Source organism: Somniosus microcephalus, chromosome 6 (genome assembly GCF_052327205.1).
Source record: "Somniosus microcephalus isolate GS21.2 chromosome 6, FLI_Smic_1.0, whole genome shotgun sequence".
NCBI lineage: Eukaryota > Metazoa > Chordata > Chondrichthyes > Squaliformes > Somniosidae > Somniosus > Somniosus microcephalus.
Window position 1 is genome coordinate 199,494,643 of NC_140992.1, and position 21,461 is coordinate 199,516,103.

The 21,461-nt window shown below is 47.0% G+C and overlaps 1 long non-coding RNA gene and 1 pseudogene across 1 annotated transcript; both read left to right on the plus strand.

Annotated features, from left to right (window-relative positions):
* The window catches only part of LOC147116330 (uncharacterized), a 146,648-nt pseudogene that overhangs the window by 50,994 nt on the left and 74,193 nt on the right, over window positions 1–21,461 (plus strand).
* LOC147116331 (uncharacterized) lies at window positions 2,499–5,407 on the plus strand. Its single transcript, XR_015078602.1, has 2 exons — window positions 2,499–2,547; window positions 4,952–5,407. It is a non-coding gene; the product is annotated as an uncharacterized LOC147116331 (long non-coding RNA).

The following is a 21,461-nucleotide window of genomic DNA, read 5'->3' on the forward strand; positions in this document are numbered from 1 at the left end:
GTACACTGTATGGATAGATCTGTATTTTTGTGGACAACCATGAATGTTTTTCGATGCTTTGGCAACATAAGATGTACCTTGTCATGCCAATAAAGCAATTTGAATTGAATTGAATTGAGAGGGTGGGGGGAGGGGAGCGAGAGAGGGTGGGGGGAGGGGAGAGAGAGAGGGTGGGGGGAGGGGAGAGAGAGAGGGTGGGGGGAGGGTAGAGAGAGAGGGTGGGGGAGGGGAGAGGGTGAGGGTGGGGGGAGGGGAGAGGACAAGGGGGGAGGGAGGGAGAGAGAGTAAAGCAGGGAGAGACAGGGGGAGGGAGAGAGAGGGTGAGGGAGGGAGAGAGGGAGGGAGAGTAAAGCAGGGAGAGACGGGGAGGGAGAGAGAGGGTGAGGGAGGGAAAGAGTGATGGGGTGGGACAGGGATGGAGAGCTTACCTTCTTCCTTCGCAGGGGTCCATCGGGCCACCTTCCCCCCCGTTGCTCTCTCTCTTCCCCCCCAGTCGCGCTCTCTCTTCCCCCCCAGTCACTCTCTCTCTTCCCCCCCAGTCGCTCTCTCTCTTCCCCCCCAGTCGCTCTCTCTCTTCCCCCCCAGTCGCTCTCTCTCTTCCCCCCCAGTCGCTCTCTCTCTTCCCCCCCAGTCGCTCTCTCTCTTCCCCCCCAGTCGCTCTCTCTCTTCCCCCCAATCGCTCTCTCTCTTCCCCCAGTTGCTCTCTCTCTTCCCCGCAGTCGCTCTCTCTGTTCCCCCCCAGTCGCTCTCTCTCTTCCCCCCTAGTCGCTCTCTCTCTTCCCCCCCAGTCGCTCTCTCTCTTCCCCCCCAGTCGCTCTCTCTCTTCCCCCCCAGTCGCTCTCTCTCTTCCCCCCCCAGTCGCTCTCTCTCTTCCCCCCCAGTCGCTCTCTCTCTTCACCCCCAGTCGCTCTCTCTCTTCCACCCCGTCGCTCTCTCTCTTCCCCCCCAGTCACTCTCTCTCTTCCCTCCCAGTCGCTCTCTCTCTTCCCCTCCAGTTGCTCTCTCTCTTCCCCCCCAGTCGCTCTCTCTCTTCTCCCACAGTCGCTCTCTCTCTTCCCCCCAGTTGCTCTCTCTCTTCCCCCCCAGTCGCTCTCTCTCTTCCCCCCCAGTCGCTCTCTCTCTTCCCCCCCAGTCGCTCTCTCTCTTCCCCCCCAGTCGCTCTCTCTTCCCCCCCAGTCGCTCTCTCTCTTCCCCCCCAGTCGCTCTCTCTCTTCCCCCCCAGTCGCTTTCTCTCTTTCCCCCAGTCGCTCTCTCTCTTTCACCCCCCAGTCGCTCTCTCTCTTCCCCGCCAGTCGCTCTCTCTCTTCCCCCCCAGTCGCTTTCTCTCTTTCCCCCCCCATCGCTCTCTCTCTTCCCCCCCCCCAGTCGCTCTCTCTCTTCCCCCCCCAGTCGCTCTCTCTCTTCCCCCCCAGTCGCTCTCTCTCTTCCCCCCCAGTCGCTCTATCTCTTCCAACAACATGCCCTCGAAAAAGCCTCGGCACCGCCGGGCACTCCAGATGGTCTATCTATCTATCTTTCTTATATATATATAAATAAAAGGATACATCAGTCTGTCTGTCTGTCCTTCTGTCTGTCTGTCTGTCCTTCAGTCTGTCTGGCTATACACTCTAAAGTTATAGAGCGTACCTACACGTGCGTTACATCAAAAGAAAGCTTACGATTCCGGAACGGTCATAAGCGTATTTACGTTTCGGCGAGACAAAAATTGCGCCCGCGGTATCCAAAAAACTTTCAAAATTCCGCTCATTAGCATCTTATTATCCGCTCATTAGCAATAGAGTGACATTAAGGTCGACCAATCGTACAGTCGAGCGACCCGACAGTCGACAAATCGCTGCGTGGCGGGTTCCAGGCGCGTGTGGGCGGTCCCTTCGAGAGTCGAGTGACGGGACGATTGACCAATCCTATGCTTCGGTGACCTGACGGTCGACCAATCGGTGCGTGTGTGGGCGGGCCTTATCGTTCTGAACCGAGGTGAGTCGCCGCCATCTTGATTCCAAACTTTTCATTTCTTTTTCCCGCTTTCTGCGTCTTTAAAAAAAAAGTTGCTTTTAAAACACATATTGTTTTTTAAAAAAGTTAATTACTTTCTAAATCTTTTATCTAATCTCATTAATTTTCCTACCTTTCCCCATTTTTGCAGGTAGGCCTCGAAGCCTGGGCATCTGTTGCCAGCCATGCTGGACCCTAGGCAATTGTTTTGTGGCAAGCTCCTCCCAACCCTCACCCCCCACCCGCCCCCGCTGGGCCCGTTTCCGAACCAGCGGCCAGCCATCTTGGTAAAGGCTGGCTGGGCTCACTGCAAGCTCTCGTGCTTCATTCGGGGGGGGGCGGGGCTCGGGCGGGGAGGGTTACCCCGGCAACCGGGCTCGCCAGCCGCAATCGGCCGCCCAGGCCCGGTCCCGGAGATCGGGAGGCGGAGAGGGGAGGAGGGTTACCAAGGCAACCGGGCCCGGCCAGCCGCAATCGGTCGTCTCAGGCCCGGCCTCGGGGGGGTGGGCCTCGGGAGGGCGGGGCTCGGGCTCACCGGGGCGCTGCGCTCGGCATGTAAGTGCGTGGGGCGGCACGGAGCTCAGCGGAGCCATCGCCGGCAGAGGGGAGAGGGTCTGCTGGCTCCCGTCCTCCTCCCTTTCTCCCCCCTCCTCCACCCCTCCCCTCTCCTCCTCTCCCACTCCCCTCTCCCACTCCTCTCTCCCCCTCCTCTCCCACTCCCCTCTCCCCCTCCCCTCCTCTCCCACACCTCCCCTCCTCTCCCACACCCCTCTCCCACTCTCCCACACCCCTCTCTCCCTCCCCTTCCTTCCCTCCCTCCCCTCCCCTTCCTTCCCTCCCCTCCCCCTCCCTCCCCCCCCTTCCTCCCTCCCCCTCCCCCCAACCTCCCTCCCCCTCCCCTTCCCCCCTCCTCCCCTTCCTCTCCCCCGCTCCCCTTCCTCCCCCCTCTCCCCTTCCTCCCCTCCTCCTCCCCCCTTCCTCCCCTCCTCCTCCCCCCTTCCCCCCCTCCACCTCCCCCCTCCTCCTCCCCCTCTTCCCCTTCCCCTCTTCCCCCCTTTCCCCCCTTCTTCCCCCCCTCCTTCCCTCCCCTCCCCCACTCCTTCCACCCCCTCCCCCCAGTCGCTCTCTCTCTTCCCCCCAGTCGCTCTCTCTCTTCCCCCCAGTCGCTCTCTCTCTTCCCCCCCCAGTCGCTCTCTCTCTTCCCCCCCCAGTCGCTCTCTCTCTTCCCCCCCCAGTCGCTCTCTCTCTTCCCCCCAGTCGCTCGCTCTCTTCCCCCAGTCGCTCTCTCTCTTCCCCCCCAGTCACTCTCTCTCTTCCCCCCCCAGTCGCTCTCTCTCTTCCCCCCCAGTCGCTCTCTCTTCCCCCCCAGTCGCTCTCTCTCTTCCCCCCAGTCGCTCTCTCTCTTCACCCCCAGTCGCTCTCTCTCTTCACCCCCAGTCGCTCTCTCTTCCCCCCCCAGTCGCTCTCTCTCTTCCCCCCCAGTCGCTCTCTCTCTTCCCCCCGAGTCGCTCTCTCTCTTCCCCCCCAGTCGTTCTCTCTCTTCCCCCAGTCGCTCTCTCTCTTCCCCCCAGTCGCTCTCTCTCTTCCCCCCAGTCGCTCTCTCTCTTCCCCCCCAGTCGCTCTCTCTCTTCCTCCCCAGTCGCTCTCTCTCTTCCCCCCCAGTCGCTCTCTCTTCCCCCCAGTCGCTCTCTCTCTTCCCCCCCAGTCGCTCTCTCTCTTCCCCCCCAGTCGCTCTCTCTCTTCCCCCCCAGTCGCTCTCTCTCTTCCCCGCCAGTCGCTCTCTCTCTTCCCCGCCAGTCGCTCTCTCTCTTCCCCGCCAGTCGCTCTCTCTCTTCCCCCCCAGTCGCTCCCTCTCTTCCCCCCCAGTCGCTCCCTCTCTTCCCCCCCAGTCGCTCCCTCTCTTCCCCCCCAGTCGCTCCCTCTCTTCCCCCCCAGTCACTCTCTCTCTTCCCCCCCAGTCGCTCTCTCTCTTCCAACAACAACATGCCCTCGAAAAAGCCTCAGCACCGCCGGGCACTCCAGCTAGTTTAAAATATTTAAATGGCATTTTAATTAATTTTAAATATGTAATTTAAAATTTTTTATTTCATGTGTTCATTTATTTTTTAAGTGATCCCCATTCATACTTATGGGAGTTCCGTATGTACAAAACTACCATAAGTATGAATGGGAATTTCCTTCTGTTATTGGTTGGGCCAACCCACGTGATCCCAGGGGCGCTTGCGAACCGCCTGCACCCCTGGGATACATGGGCCTTTGCCCACGCGTACCCGGAGAGGCCCAGGATCGCAAGCCTCCGTACCTCCCCAGCCACCAGGTAAATGCGTAGATTTTTTATCGGTCGGAGGCATCCGATCGCAAATTTTGGGCTAATATCTACAATTTAAAAAAAATTAAAGCAAGCTTTTTGGAGATATTCTGGCAGAGGATTGGGTACATTCATGGAGGGCCATTAGTTCTGTGAGAAGTCCAGAAACATTGCAAGTGAAACTGTCCAATCAGCTAGACTGAGAGTAATGAGCTGTGGGGAAGGGCAAAGCGAGGAGAGAGGCAGCCTATTATAGGAACAGGAGTAGGCTATTTAGCCCCTCGAGCCTGTTCCGCCATTCAATGAGATCGTGGCTGATCTGTGACTGAACTCCATATATCCACCTTTTCCCCATATCCTTTAACAACATTGGTTAACAAAAATCTATCAATCTCAGATTTAAAGTTAACAATTGACCCAGCAGCAACTGCCATTTGTGGAAGAAATTTCCAAACTTCTACCACCCTTTGCGTGTGGAAGTGCTTCCTAACTTCACTCCTGAAAGGTGTAACACTGTCATGGTAAACGTGAATGAATCGCCATTTGACTGAATCTAAAAGTGACCAAATGTACCAACAAGTTTTGAGAGCAAGAGACTGCTTGGCTAAAAACATTTGCAAAACATGTAATGCGCTGGTACTTTTCCTTCAGAAGATAAGATCTTGAAGATTCTGTGAGAACCTCAACAACCCTGCAGATGTGAAAAACTTGACTCTCTCCAGTCCTTGGAGCCTGGCCTTGGTGAACTGAGTGTCAAAACAGATAGAGAGAGAGAGGAAAACAACATTGCCCACGGTTTGGGCCATGAATGCTGGGGGCCAGTTGCCAAGTTTTGGGGTATAAGTGTGTTACTGGACACTAACATTCGGGGCTATAGTCGATGGTGACCTGGTCCGTTGCCAGTTAAAGTTAGTCATATGTCTATCATCGTTGAATTGTCCTCTTGTCTGGTGAATAGTAACGTATGTGGTTTTGCTTAAAATCACCTGAGCTTAAAGTAAATGATTTTAGATGCTTGCTTGTGATAAGTATATGAATTGAGTACAGTTTGTATTCTGGTAATTACTTGTAATCTCGTTGATTTTTAAGTAAAGGAAATTTCACAGATTCATTGGGTTTTGTGTTGTCTGTTCCACGAGTCTGAATTCTATAAACTGTCAGACAATCAGAACGTCTTACAAAGGCCTGGCTCTAATTTTTAGGCTATGTCCCCTGGTCCTCGACTCCCCAACCAGCGGAAATAGTTTCTCTCTCCCTACCCTATCAATTCCTCTTAATATCTTAAACTTCAATCAAATCATCCCTTAACCATCTAAATTCCAGGGAATACAACCCTAGTTTGTGTAATCTCTCCTTGTAATTTAACCCTTGGAGTCCAGGTATCATTTTGGTAAATCTATGCTGCACTCGTTTTAAGGCCAATGTATCCTTCCCAAGGTGTGGTACCCAGAACTGAACACAGTACTCCAGATGTGGTCTAACCAGGGCTTTGTATAGCTGTAGCCCAGCATTCCATGAGCCTTTTTGATTATTTTTTGTAACTGTCCATGACATTTTAATGATCTATATACATGGACCTCTAAGTCGCTTTGGACCTCCACTGTTCCTAGCTTTTCACCATTTATAAAGTACTTTGATCTATCCTTTTTAGGAACAAAGTGCATGGCCTCACACTTGCATACATTGAAATGCATTTGTCACAGTTTTGCCCATTCACTTGGTGAATGATTGGCACCCCATCTACCATCTTAAACATTCACTCCCTCTACCACCGGCGTACCGTGGCTGCAGTGTGTACCATCTACAAGATGCACTGCAGCAACTCGCCAAGTCTTCTTCGGCAGGACCTCCCAAACCTGCGACCTCTACCACCTAGAAGGACAAGGGCAGCAGCCGCATTGGAACACCACCACCTCCAAGTTCCCCTCCAAGTCACACACCATCCTGACTTAGAAGTATATCGCTGATCCTTCATTGTCGCTGGGTCAAAATCCAGGAACTCCCTACCTAACAGCACTGTGGGAGTAGCTTCACCACACGGACTGCAGCGGTTCAAGAAGGCTGCTCACCACCACCTTCTCAAGGGCAACTAGGGATGGGCAATAAATGCTGGCCTTGCCAGCGACGCCCTGATCCCATTTTTAAAAATTCAAAAACTTAATCTATTAATATCTCTGTAATTTTATGCTTCCATCTACACTACTTACAATGCCGCCTATCTTTGTGTCATTGCCAAACTTTGATAAAAGGCTCTCTATCCCACCAGCTAAATCGTTAATAAATAAGATGAATAGTTGCGGCCCTAACACAGATCCCTGTGGGACACCACTAGACACATCCTGCCAATTAGAGTGCCTGCCCGTTATCCCTACTCTCTGTCTCCTACTGCTCAGCCAATTTCCTCATCAGGTAAATAATTTGCCATTAAAAGGAGGCAGATGGATTCAACAATGAAAAAGGAAGAATGTTGAAATGCAGACTGCAAAAGTTAAGGGGAGTATGAAGGAGATAATTGAAGACAGCTAACAGATGCATCCTACTGCAGAGACTAAGGAGGGGGTGACAAGTACAGATTGTCTGTAATGGTGCATGATGCCAGTAAATCATGCCTATAAACCCAACACAATGTAAAATCTTCTTTCAGCATCTGCACTTACACTTGTATAAATTACTTTGTGCTGTCTCTTCCTGTCTCCTGTACTATTTAATTTGCATTATAACAGATTGGCTATAAATTGAACAGTTAATGAATGAACTTGCATTAATATAGCACCTTATCATTTCCTCTAGATGTCTCAAAGCACTTCACATCCAGTGATTTGCTTTTGAAGTGTAGTCACTGTTGTGTTGGCAAACGTGGCAACTTATTGTGAGCAGTAAGGTTCCACTAACAGCACTGTGGGCGTACCTTCACCCCATGGGCTGCAGCGGTTCAAGAAGGTGACTCACCACCACCTTCTCAAGGGGAACTATGGATGGGCAATAACTGTTGGCCTTGCCAGCGGCGCCCATATCCCAAGGATGAATATTTAAAAAAAAGATAAATGACCAGTTAATCTGTTTTTCATGATGGGAGGAATGTTGAGTAGAACACCAGGAGAACTCCCCGCTCTTTGAACGTTGACTTGAGCAGACAGAGGGGGCCTCAGTTTAACGTCTCCCCCAGTGGTATCTTTGGATACTCAGTATGGTTCTTAGCCCTGTAGATCAGAAAGGTCCCACGTTCCATCCTGAGCCTCTGCTGAGTTAGTTGATATCAGTCCAGGCAGTAATTGTGACACTACGGTTGTCCTTAGTATTTCTGAGCTAGGAAGGGGGAAAATTAACCATGGTCCCCGCTCATGCTCCTGATTGCTATCCAGTGACCCCACTGTAAATGCATGCGTGGATATCTGGTGGGAACAGAATGCGGTTTGGCTGTGATAGCCCCTCCTGTCGCCTGGCGACGCTTTCTGCCTAGGCTTGTATGAAGGGTAAAGGCTTGGGTGATATAACAGTGGGCAAGTGCAGTCCATGAAATCATACCCCAACAAAACTCCTGCGCCTTTTGAAACTTGGAGACCATTGTTGAATTTCATGTATCTGGCAAAGCCAATTATTCTGTGTGTCAAAAGGCATTTATGTATATAGTGCTATAAAGACAACCAGGGCTACAAACACAGTGCTTCTTGGGTCTTTGATTATGTTTATATCATATTTGATGTTATGAATGAGATAATTGACAGTTGATGGAAACTTCTGCAAAGTAGATCAATGTCCTCTGTTCTCATAGAGTCATAGAGTTATACAGCACAGAAAGAGGCCCATCGTGTCCGTGCTGGCCATCAAGCCCTGTCTATTCCAATCCCATTTTCCAGCTCTTGGTCCATAGCCTTGCATGCTATGGCATTTCAAGAGCTCATCTAAATGCTTCTTGAATGTTGTGAGGGTTCCTGCCTCTACCACCCTTTCAGGCAGTGAGTTCCAGATTCCAACCACCCTCTGGTCTTATGTTCATTAATAAATAGACATTCTTATTATGAACACAGCTAGCTTTTGCTAGACACTTTTATTGAACACATGTGGACTAGGTACAGTATCTGTAGAGGCATCCATCTTGACTGCTGCCTTGTGGGTAGCCTAGTGCCTCATGGGTAATGTAGTCTTAATATACATACAGCTGGGTAGTGTAGTCTTATATACATACAGCTATATACAGCTCTACACAGCTCTACGGCTCCACCTAGTGTCCACTATAGAATGACATGTTATTGATCATTACATCCCCCTTTCTTTGAGGTTTAACAAAATCAATATCAATCAACTTTCAAGTAACAATAAAGATAATATCAGTAACACTTTTGTTAGTGCTCTATAAACATAAACATTTTCAAAACAGTCAACACATTTTCAAAGCTTTACATTGTACTCAAAGATTAAGTCTATCAGGCTTTTTTACTTCACGTGTGGATCTTCTCAACATGGGTAAGTCTGATATGTCTTCATGAGATTGTTCTGGCGGTGAATGACAAGATGCAGTTGCGGCATTGTCATCAATCTGGTCTTGAATAGTCTCTTGTGTTTTTAGGAGGGAACGGCGGTTCCTCCTGAGAATCTGTCCTTCCTCAGTTCTAACAGTGTATGACTGTGGTGATTATTCCTTGATTAGTAAAAGTATTGTGATTCGTTGGTTGTTAACTGCCTTGGGATATGTGTTGTAATCTCATTGGTAGTTGATGATCACATGATGTGTTGTGGCTACCTTAAATTCAGTCCTTTTCTAGCTTTAGTTGGGACTGGATGTAGAAAGATATGCTGCCGATTTTAAAGTTAATAAAGCCTAACTTTGGAAGGCAAATCTATTCTTTATTTCAATGACCTTGGTCCTACTTCCTCAAGAACTGTAGCTTTCCTGTTCCATGCATCTGGATCCTCAATCCTGACAACATCATCCCTTGTCAATGGTTTTAGAGTTTTGGATGACTTGTCATAGTATGATTTCTGTTTCAGCTTTAACAGTTGAAGTCTCTGTCTCAGTTCCTCACTTTGCTGTTCTTTTGCACAGCAGGGTAGCGTGGTGCGCAACTTGCGACCCATTAGTAGTTCAGCAGGTGAAGAACCACAGTCTAAAGGTAAGGCTCGGTAGCTCAGCAGGGCGAGATAAGGATCAGACTTGCTTTCTGTCGCTTTCTTCAGTAGCTGCTTGAGAACTTGAACACCTTTCTCTGCCTTACCATTTGACTGAGCATACAAAGGACTGGATGTGATGTGCTGAAAGTCATAATGTGCTGCAAACTGTTGCCACTCCTTACAGTTGAAGCACGGACGATTGTCGCTAACAGCAATCCTGGGAATTCCATGTCTGGCGAAGATGGCTTTCACATGCATTATGACACTGCTTGCTGTGGTGCTTGAGAGCAGCGCCATCTCAGGATAGTTAGAATAGTAGTCAATCACTATTAGATAGTCTTTACCATTTAAATGAAAAAGGTCCATACCAACCTTTTGCCATGGTGCTGTTGGTATGTCAGCTATTATCATTGGTTCCTTTGCTTGTTTGTTTTGGTGTTTCTGACATGTCTCACATTTGCCTATCATGTTCTCAATGTCCTTATTTATGCCAAGCCAATAAACAGTGTCTCTTGCTCTCCTTTTGCATTTTTCAATTCCGAGGTGTCCCTCATGAATCCTTTTGAGCATGTCTTGACGTAGAACCTGTGGAATGACTATTCTGTTCTGTTTTAGTAATAGTCCACTTGCGACACTCAATTCTGACCTTATGTGAAAATATTTTGGACAGGAACCTTTTGGCCAACCATGATGAATGTTCTCTATTACTGTTTGTAATACTGTATCTTTTACTGTTTCTTCTGCTATTTGCTTTGATTTTGTGTCTGACACGGGCAGCGCAGCAGTGACCATACTCACATGAACATCCACGTCTTCTTCAGTAGAGCTCACATGACTCATTGTGGGTGCTCGGGATAGTGCATCTGCTAACACTATGGGCTGGATTTTCCTAAGCCCCTGGAGTCGGGTTGGAGGCGTGCGGGCGATAAAAATCGGAGATCCGGGGGTCCCGACCCCATCCCGCCTCCATGTCAATTTCATAGGAGTCGGGTTCCCGACAAGTGCTGGAACCCGACTCCCAGAGGTGGGAAGGGATTAAAGGCAATTAAACTGCCTGTTAACAGGTAGTTAACAGGTAGTTTTTTGCCTATTCGCGATTTTTATTGCAGGTTTGTGGGCTTCCCGACAGCTCCAAACCACGAAAAGTTTTCGAGGCGGGACGTGGGCCTGAGGTCTTGGAGGGGTCGAGATGCCCAGGGTTCAGGTGAGTGAGGGGTGCAGGAGTGCAAAGGTAAGTGTTTTGAAAGTGTTTAAATAAGTTTAACTTACTTTTACTTACCTTTACAGGAGTCCTGCATTCCGGTGTCGGGAGTCGGCTGCAAGAACCACAGAAGCTCCGATTTAAAAAAAAAAATCAGCTTCTTTGTTTCTCCAGCAAAATGATTTTAAAGTTATCCTGAGAAAGGACTGAGGCTGAATTAGCAGTTTTTCAGTGCTTGACAGCTTCAAACAGCTGGTAAACACTGATATTTCATCTGCCAAAAGCTTTTGACAGATGAAATGTCAATCTCTGACGTCACCTGTTGCCGGGTGGCCCTTAATTGGCCTGCTGAGCCCACAGGGCGGGCTCAACAAGGTCAATCAGAGGAAAATCCAGTGGGTTGGCCACATCTCCATGGAGGCGGGACAACAAGCCCGAATGTGGGTTTCCCACCTCCAACCCGCCCCCGTAGCAAAATCCAGCCCTATGTATTTGCCTGGTGTGTAGATCAGTTCAAAGTCATATCTTTGCAGCTTCATCATGAGTCGTTGAATCCTTGGAGACATCTCATTCAGGTTTTTTTTTATGATGGCAACCAGAGGGCTGTGGTCTGTCTCAACTGTGAAGGTGGGAAGTCCATATATGTAGCCATGAAACTTTTCTAGTCCAACTACCAAGCCTAGACATTCCTTTTCAATCTGGGCGTATCGACACTCAGTATCAGTCATAGACCTGGAGGCATAGGCAACAGGCTTCCAATCTTCACCCTCTGCTTGTAGCAAGACCGCACCTAGGCCATCTTTTGATGCATCCGTTGACACTTTGATTCTTTTTGTTGGATCAAAGAAGGTGAGTACAGGTGTGGTTGTCAGCACTGTTTTGAGGTTTATCCACTCTTGTTCATGTCTTTCTGTCCATGCGAACTCATTTGTTTTATGTAGCAGGTCTCGCAGACAGGCTGTCTTGGCTGACAAGTTAGGAATGAACTTTCCAATGAAGTTTATCATCCCCATGATGCGTAGCACTCCTTTTTTGTCAGTGGGTCAGGGCATTTTGAGTATGGCGTTTACTTTTTCCATATCTGGCTCTATTCCTTTACCAGATAGATTATCTCCTAGGAAAGTGACTTCCTGTACGCCAAACTGACACTTGGCTTTGTTGAGCTTCAGTCCATTCCGGCGTATGCTCTGTAGCACTTTAGTCAGTCTCTCATTGTGTTCTTTCAGTGTGGAGCCCCAGATGATGATGTCATCAACATAGACCCGAACTCTTTCCAGACCTTCAATTATGTGTTCCATCGCTCTATGAAAGATTTCAGATGCAGATATTATCCCGAAAGGCATTCTGAGGAAACAATACCTGCCAAATGGTGTGTTGAAGGTACAGTATTTGGTGCTCTCTTCATCCAGTTTTAGTTGCCAAAATCCTTGTGAGGCATCGAGCTTTGTAAAGTATCTGGCACCTGACATTTCACTGGTGATTTCTTCTCGCTTGGGAATCTGGTAGTGTTCACGTTTTATGTTTGCATTTAAGTCCTTTGGATCCATGCATATTCTTAGATCATTGTTCTTTTTCTTTACACATACCATGGAGTTAACCCAGTCTGTTGGCTCTTCGACTTTCCTGATGACTCCTAGTGTGGTCACTCTGTCCAGTTCATTCTTGAGCCGGTCACGCAGGGGTGCTGGAACTCTTCGTGGAGCATGTACCACTGGCTGAGCATCCTCCTTTAGCTGGATCTTGTAAGTGAATGGTAGAACTCCAAATCCTTTGAACACATCCTGGAAATTATTCACTACAGAATCCACCGAGTCATCTGGTCTGCTTATGGTACAGTTTATACGGTAGACTCTCTTGACCAGTTCTAAGTCCTCACAAGCTTTGTCACCCAGTAGTGAATCAAGTCTTTCAGCCACAACAGAAAACATGAGATGATGCACTTTGTCTTTGACTGTCACTTTAAGTCTGCATACACCTAAGCTATCTATTTTCTGTCCATTATAGTCCTTCAGTAGTACTGACTTTTTCTGTATTTTAGGCTTTTCTTTCATATTGTTAATGTCACTCATACTGATTAAGTTTGCTTTTGCCCCAGTGTCTAGTTTCAAGGTAACTAATGCTCCATTTACCTGCAGTGGGATCATCCATTTGTCCTCTTTTACTGCATTAACTTTATGTTCAGCATTGTCCATTTCTGTGGGCTGCACATTTTCTGTATCCTTTTTGATATTGTCACATGACACCATTCCTACAAAAAATGTCTCACTTAAATCAGTGTCCTCAATTACATTAACTCATTGCCCTTTCTTAGTTTGTACTTTTGAAAAGCATTGTTTGGCAAAGTGATTCTTTCCATTACACTTTGTGCACATTTTTCCAAACGCTGGGCATTGTCTTAACTGGTGTTTGTAACCACAGCGTTTACAATAAAAAATTTCATCCTCCGATTGCTTTTCATTTCTGTTCTGCCCATGTTTGTTCCCCTTGTAGGACACAGCACTGACAGCAGCACTATCACTCATTACAATCGCATCATTATTGATTTCACTGAAAGTCTTCGCGTGCTTTCGAGCTAGCTCGCTGGCTGGGCATATTTTCACCGCATTTTCCAAATTTAGTTCGGTTTCTCTCAACAAATGTTCCCTGACATTTTTATCATGAATACCAAACACAATCTGGTCACGAATCATGGATGCTTTGAGCTCAGAGAAATCACATGTCTGTGCTTTCAGTTTCAGATCAGTTATAAAGCTATCAAAAGTCTCATTTTGCTGCTGTGTCCGAGAACAGAAGATGTATCTTTCATAGGTCTCATTCTTTTTGGGAGCGCAATGTGCATCAAATTTTTTTAGCACATCTTCTAATTTTTCTCTGTTCTCCTCTGGATTAAATACAAATGTATTAAATACCTCCATCGCCTGTGGGCCTGCAACCGTAAGCAGCAACGCTATCTTCCTTGCGTCTGGCTTCATACCGAATCCGATGGCTGCAATGTAGAGTTCGAATTGTTGTTTAAGAGTCTGCCAATTGTAGTCGATATTTCCTGTGAGTTTCAAACGCTCTGGTGGCTTCAACTTCTCCATGTCGCTTTTCACAATTTTCAGCAGATCTTCACCATCCTGGTACCATCTTATGTTCATTAATAAATAGACATTCTTATTATGAACACAGCTAGCTTTTGCTAGACACTTTTATTGAGCACATGTGGACTAGGTACAGTATCTGTAGAGGCATCCATCTTGACTGCTGCCTTGTGGGTAGCCTAGTGCCTCATGGGTAATGTAGTCTTAATATACATACAGCTGGGTAGTGTAGTCTTATATACATACAGCTATATACAGCTCTACACAGATCTACGGCTCCACCTAGTGTCCACTATAGAATGACATGTTATTGATCATTACATCTGGGTGAAAAAGTTTTTCCACAAATCCCCTCTCAACCTCCGGCTCCTTACCTTGAAACTATGCCCTCTGGTTATTGACCCCTCTACCAAGGGGAAAAGTTCCTTTCTATTTACCCTATCTATGCCCCTCATAATTTTGTACACCTCAATCAGGTCCCCCCTCAGCCTTCTCTGCTCTAAGGAAAACAACCCCAGCCTGTCCAGTCTCTCTTCATAGCTGAAGCGCTCCAACCCAGGTAACATCCTGGTGAATCTCCTCTGCACCCTCTCCAATGCAATCACATCCTTCCTATAGTGTGGCGACCAGAACTGCACACAGTATTCCAGCTGTGGCCTAACTAGCGTTTTGTACAGCTCCATCATAACCTCCCTGCTCTTATATTCTATGCCTCGGCTAATGAAGGCAAGTATCCGATATGCCTTTTTAACCACCTTATCAACCTGTCCTGCTGCCTTCAGGGATCTATGTACATGCACACCAAGGCCCCTCTGATCCTCTGTCCTTCCTAGGGTCCTACCATTCATTGTGTATTCCCTTGCCTTGTTAGTCCTCCCAAAATGCATCACCTCACACTTTTCAGGGTTAAATTCCATTTGTCACTGTTCTATTCAGTTGGATAGTTCAGTTCAATATGACAAGTTGTTTCACTGTGAATGGAAGGTTGAGGGAAGAGGGGAAATTGATGGCCAATAAAGTCAAAAGTATTGCAGCAGATACGAGCTATTGAAATCTCAGAGGTCTCCTTTGATAATCTGTCTGTGGCTGTTCTGAAACCTATACCTGAAAATGGTGGTGTTGATCAAAGTAGAATTACAGCAACTGGCATCGGTCCCAATGAGGAATGGAAGCATTTAAAAGTATAGCAGTGACATTGACAGCAAACCCTTCTCCGGGGTGGTGATTGATGACACATCTCTAATGACTCTGGGGTTTAATCATTTTAAGTGCAGTAAGACAAAAATGCGAGCAACAATCAAAAGGATGTTGGGAAATAAATCCACAGGTGGTGACCAAAAACAGGCTAAAACAAACACAGTAGTATGAACAATATTGACACATTCAGCCCTTATCAGACTGATTTGTGTATGTTCTCATGACATCACCAGAGACATTAGCTTGGCCATTGTTATTTTGTGTCTTCACTGAGAGTACATCCTTTCCTCTTCTATTCTCTTCCCCTTGCCCCCCCCCCCCCCGCCCCCCATCCCCGCATTACATATTTGATTCTAAACAGTGGCTGACGGATACACCGTTTAACAGGGTATTGCAATAGCTGTCCCCAGACCTAGCTGAGGTATAATTCACAGAGGTGCTGAGTGTGTGATCTATCAACCCAGGCACCCAGCCGATAAATGGGCTTGGGTAACTATTAAAAGAACAGAAGCAAAAGTATGGATGTGTCGAAGAAGGGAATTAAAAGTTACTGATTCCTTTAAAAGTTTGGTTCTACTTACAGTATTTAACAAGCAGCAATCTGTTAAAAATTCCTAACGTTCTCGTGCTGTTGATTGGCTAGTGTTAACCATTTAAGCGCTTTTGGCCATACCTTATCTGGTGCTTTCGGCTGTACCATCTGACACAGTTGGTTTCACTTTTTGTCCCACGTTTCCATCTATTTGGTTACGGTTTTGGTGCTGGGAATCTGATGCGATTGGGTCTTGTTTAGCTGAAGTATAATTGGCTTTAAGGATAATTATGCTACTGATTTTCTGATAAGTTCTTAATGCGAGGAGCATTTGTAATAAGGTGGATGAATTGGCTGCGCAAATAGAGGTAAACGAATACGATTTGGTTGGGATTATGGAAACGTGGCTCAAGGATGGCCAAGACTGGGAACTCAACATCCAGGGGTATTCGATATTCAGGAAAGATAGGCAAAAAGGAAAGGGAGGTGGGGTAGCATTACTGGTTAAAGAAGGGATTAATATAATTGTAATGAAGGATATTAGCTCTGATGATGTGGAATCTGTATGGGTAGAATTGAGAAATACTAAGGGGAAAAAAACATTAGTGGGAGTGGTATATAGACCTCCAAACAGTAAGGTGGAGGTTGGGGATGGCATTAAAAGGGAAATTAAAGAAGCGTGCAATAAGGGCACAGCAGTCATCATGGGTGACTTTAATCTACATATAGATTGGGCCAACCAAATTAGTAACAATACTGTGGAGGAGGAATTCCTGGAGTGTTTACGGGATGGTTTCCTGGACCAATATGTCGAGGAACCAACCAGAGATCAGGCCATCTTAGACTGGGTATTATGTAACGAGAAAGGATTAATTAGCAATCTTGTTGTACGAGGCCCCTTGGGTCAGAGTGATCATAATATGATCGAATTCTTCATTAAGATGGAGAATGAAGTAGTTGACTCAGAGACTAGGATCCTCAATTTAAATAAAGGAAACTATGATGGTCTGAGGAGCGAGTTGGGTAGGGTTGATTGGGGAATGGCGCTCAAAGGGTTGACGGTGGATAGGCAATGGCAAACATTCAAAGACCAAATGGATGAGCTACAGAATTTGTTCATCCCAGTTTGGCATAAAAATAAAACAAAAAATGTGACTCAACCATGGCTAACAAGGGAAATTGGGGATAGCATAAGATCCAAGGAGAGGACATATAAATTGGCTAGAAAAAGCAATAATCCTGAGGATTGGGAGCAGCTTAGGAGTCAACAAAGGAGGACAAAGGGATTAATTAAGAAAGGGAAAATAGAATATGAGAGTAAGCTTGCAGGGAACATAAAAACTGACTGTAAAAGCTTTTATAGATATGTGAAGAGAAAAAGATTGGTGAAGTCAAGCATAGGTCCCTTACAGTCAGAATCAGGGGAATTTATAATGGGAAACAAGGAAATGGCAGACCAACTAAATACATACTTTGGTTCTGTCTTCACAAAGGAGGACACAAATAACCCCCCCAGAGATGCCGGGGAACATAGGGTCTGATGAAAGAGAGGAACTGAAAGAAATCAGTATTTGTAGGAAAATGGTGTTAGGAAAATTGATGGGACTGAAGGCCGATAAATCCCCAGGGCCTGATGGTCTACATCCCAGGGTACTTAAGGAAGTGGCCCTAGAGATAGTAGATGCATTACTGGTCATCTTCCAGAACTCGATAGACTCTGGAACAGTACCCATGGATTGGAGGGTAGCTAATGTTACCCCACTTTTGAAAAAAGGCGGTAGAGAAAAAGCGGGGAATTATACACCGGTAAGCCTGACATCGGTAGTGGGGAAAATGCTAGAGTCTATTATAAAAGATGTAATAGCAGAGTGTGATAAAAATGGTAACTTCCGGGAAGTTATGTCATCACTTCCTGTGAACTGTGAACTATGAACTATGAACTATGAACTGTGTACATACCTCACTTCCTGTCATATGTCACTTCCTGTTGGACTGGTATAAATACTGGTCTGTTCAGTATTGTAAGAGGCTTCTACCAGAGGCATGGTAAAGACCTCTCTTGTGTATATAGTGTGTTTATAAGTTACTTAAAGCTTACTTTAAAGTTACTTGATGGTAAGTCTCCTTTTTCTTACATCAATTTAAGTAACTTAGTATTTACACTGACAAATACTAGACCTTCAGACAAACTCGGAAGTTAAGGATCCAGGGAACCACCCATCATGGAGAAAATCCTTAGACCTATTCGTCTGGACTTGGACCCGAATACACCAGCAGCTGGCAGGGTATGGAAGCATTGGTATCGTACTTTTGAGAATTTTCTGGATGAATGTAAAGCGGATGCTCCTGCTAAATTGAAGATACTTGTCAATTATGTGACCCCAAAAGTATTCGAATATGTTGATGAATGGGATAATTACGAAGAGGTGATTCGGGCACTTAAGAAACTGTATGCGAAGACCCCAAATGAGGTCTATGCTAGACATCTACTGGCCACAGCCCGACAAGGGCCAGGGGAATCAATTGACGAATTCCTGCAAGAACTTCGCAGGCTCAGCGTAGATTGTAACTTTCAGGCAGCCTCAGCTGAGCTGTACCGCCAAGAAATGATTCGTGATGCTTTCATCTGCGGGATTGCCTCTCCATTTATACGCCAGCGTCTACTAGAAAGTAAAACACTTGAGCTACAAAAAGCTTTTGACCTAGCTTGTTCACTGGATTTGGCAAAGAGAAATGCAGACCTCTATCAGCTGCCCAGATCTCGATCTGCTGCTGTAGCTGCAACCAGACAATTCAAGCGGTCTCAGGTGAACCCTATCATGGGGGAATCTAATTCTGATAATTCTGATGAAGAAGAGGAGGACGACCCCACTTTAGCAGCCTCTTGGCAATCTAGGAAGGAATGCTTCTTTTGTGGAGATGCTTTTCACCCTAGGAAAACCTGCCCTGCTCGCAATGCAATCTGCAGTTATTGCGGGAAAAAAGGACACTTTGCTAAAGTTTGCCTATCAAGGGCCTCTACGAGGGCCAATCCAGCTAAGGCCTACCAAACTGCCCCAATTAGGGCCTATCAAGATGCTCCAGCTAGGACCTATCAAGCTTCCTCTCGAGCTCTCTCCCGAAGAAGCACACCGAGAGTTTTAGCCACTCTCTGTGCAACGACACCAATTACAGCTGCTTGCCCACAGAACCTGTCTCATGCAGCCACAAAAATTTCAATTAAAGGGCATACCTTAGATGCCTTAATTGACTCAGGAAGTACTGATAGTTTCATTAAGGAACAGATTGTTGCGAAATTGAAACTACATGTCTTCCCATCGGACCAGGCAATTGCGATGGCCCAGTCATCACTTAATACCAGAATCTCCGGCTTTTGTGTTGTTGATATAACACTTCATGGTTGTATGTATCCCTCCACCCGACTTTCGGTGCTCAAAGACTTATGTAGTGATCTCCTCTTAGGGCTGGACTTCCAAAAACAGCATAAGAAACTCACCATTGAGTTTGGTGGATCCAAACCCGGACTTACTATTTCTAATATACCGTCTAAATTACCATTTTGTGCATTATCAGCAGCTTCACTTGATGAACCCTCATTATTTGCCAGTATTCCGCCTCAATGCCAACCGATAATAATGAAATCGCGGCGCTTTAATCAGGAAGACCAATCTTTTATTGCGGCTGAAATCTCTCGACTTCTAGCAGAGGATATCATTGAACCATGTTCGTCGCCCTGGCGGGCTCAAGTCGTCATTGTCAAGAACCCTCTAAAACCTCACAAACAGCGACTATGCATCGATTATTCGCAAACCATCAATCAATATACCGACTTGGACGCCTACCCATTGCCACGCATTGATGATATGGTTAATAAACTGGCCGAATACAAAGTGTTCTCAACTTACGATTTAAAAAGTGCCTATCATCAGTTACCCTTGAAGGTCTCAGATAAGCAGTACACAGCCTTTGAGGCTAATGGACGGCTGTACCAATTTCGTCGCCTCCCATTCGGGGTTACTAATGGAGTGGCTGTCTTTCAACGGGCAATGGATGGCCTGGTTAAGCAGGAAAACCTAAGGGACACTTTTCCCTATCTTGATAACATTACCATTGCAGGTCACGATCAACAGGAACACGACTCCAACCTCCAAAAATTTCGGGATGCCCTCCATCGCCGTAATTTGACCCTGAATGAATCCAAATCTGTTGAGTCGCAACCGACCATCAACATCCTTGGCTACTGCGTAGGCAATGGTATCATTAAGCCAGACCCAGAAAGACTTCGCCCGCTCCAAGAGCTCCCGTCACCTAAGAATCCGGCTTCTTTACGTCGGGCTCTCGGTCTGTTTGCATACTACGCTAAATGGATTCCTCATTTTTCGGACAAAATCCAACCCTTGCTGCATGCTAGATCATTTCCACTGGGAACAGCGGCTGTTGCAGCCTTTAACCTTCTCAAAAAACAGTTGGAGAAAGCGGCTCTTCACTCCATTGATGAGAATCTCCCTTTCGTGGTTGAATGTGATGCCTCGGAGGTGGCGATCTCGGCTACTCTGAATCAGGAAGGTCGTCCTGTAGCATTTATGTCCAGGACCTTACAAGGTGCCGAGCTACATTATCCTCCGGTTGAGAAAGAAGCCACAGCCATCATAGAGGCAGTACGGAAGTGGAACCATTTTCTAGCTCGCCAGCACTTTACATTGATCACGGACCAACGATCAGTCGCCTTCATGCTCGATAATCGAAAACGAACCAAAATTAAGAATAATAAAATACAACTTTGGAGGATGGAACTGGCCTCTTTTGGTTATACCATTCTCTATCGGCCTGGCAAGGAGAATGTGGCCCCGGACACCCTCACACGGGCATTCTGCTCCACTATGTCATCCTCCACTCTCATGGATGTCCACAATGGTTTGTGTCATCCTGGCGTTACGCGCATGCTACATTTCGTACGATCACGGAATCTCCCTTTTTCCACTGGAGATGTAAAGAAAATATGCTCAGAATGCCGGCTTTGTGCGGAATTAAAACCTCAGTTCTTCCGCCCCTCAGATGGTATACTCATACATGCAACCCAACCGATGCAACGACTTAGCATCGATTTTAAGGGCCCAGTGCCCTCTTCAACTCGGAACACATATTTGCTCACCATGATCGACGAATATTCACGTTTTCCGTTTGCCTTCCCCTGCTCCAATATGCTGGCGTCCACAGTAATCTGCTGCCTTGAGCAGGTATTTTCTCTCTGTGGCATGCCGGCTTATATTCACTCAGATCGGGGTCCATCCTTTATGTCAAGGGAACTCAAGGACTACCTCTCAGAACGGGGAATTGCTACAAGCAAAACAACACCATACCATCCCATCGGAAATGGGCAGGTAGAGAGGTATAACGGTATCATCTGGAATTCCGTACGTCTCGCTTTAAGATCTCGGGGCCTACCAGACCAGCAATGGGAAACAGTGCTTCCGGATGCATTGCACTCTATACGGTCCCTGCTTTCTACAGCCACAAATACTACACCTCATGAGCGGTTCTTTGGATTCCAGCGTCGCTCATCTCATGGGACATCACTCCCGTCATGGCTAACTACTCCTGGACCTGTATTATTCCGAAGATACGTTCGGACGTCTAAAAATGACCCTCTTGTAGACGAGGTCGAACTAACCGATGCCAACCCCACCTATGCAAACATACGATATTCCGACGGCCGAGAATCTACCGTATCATTATGGGATCTGGCTCCCTGCCCACCAGGACCTAGTGGGACATCGGGTGATGGCATTTCACCAGGAGACTCTTGGGACCTATCGGGTACCCCTCTCCAGGATCCTGATCGGACACCAACTAGCTTGGTGCCGGTAGAACCCCGTGCTCAAGGTTGCGACCCTCCCAGTACCGCGCATGAAAGTACTGATCCGCCACAGACCAGCTCTGCACCTCCCTCTGAACAGAGGCAGTCTGACTTTGAACCTATTGGGGCTCGTACTCGAAGCCATGATCTCCCCGACCCTTCACAGGGCAATCCAGGCCACA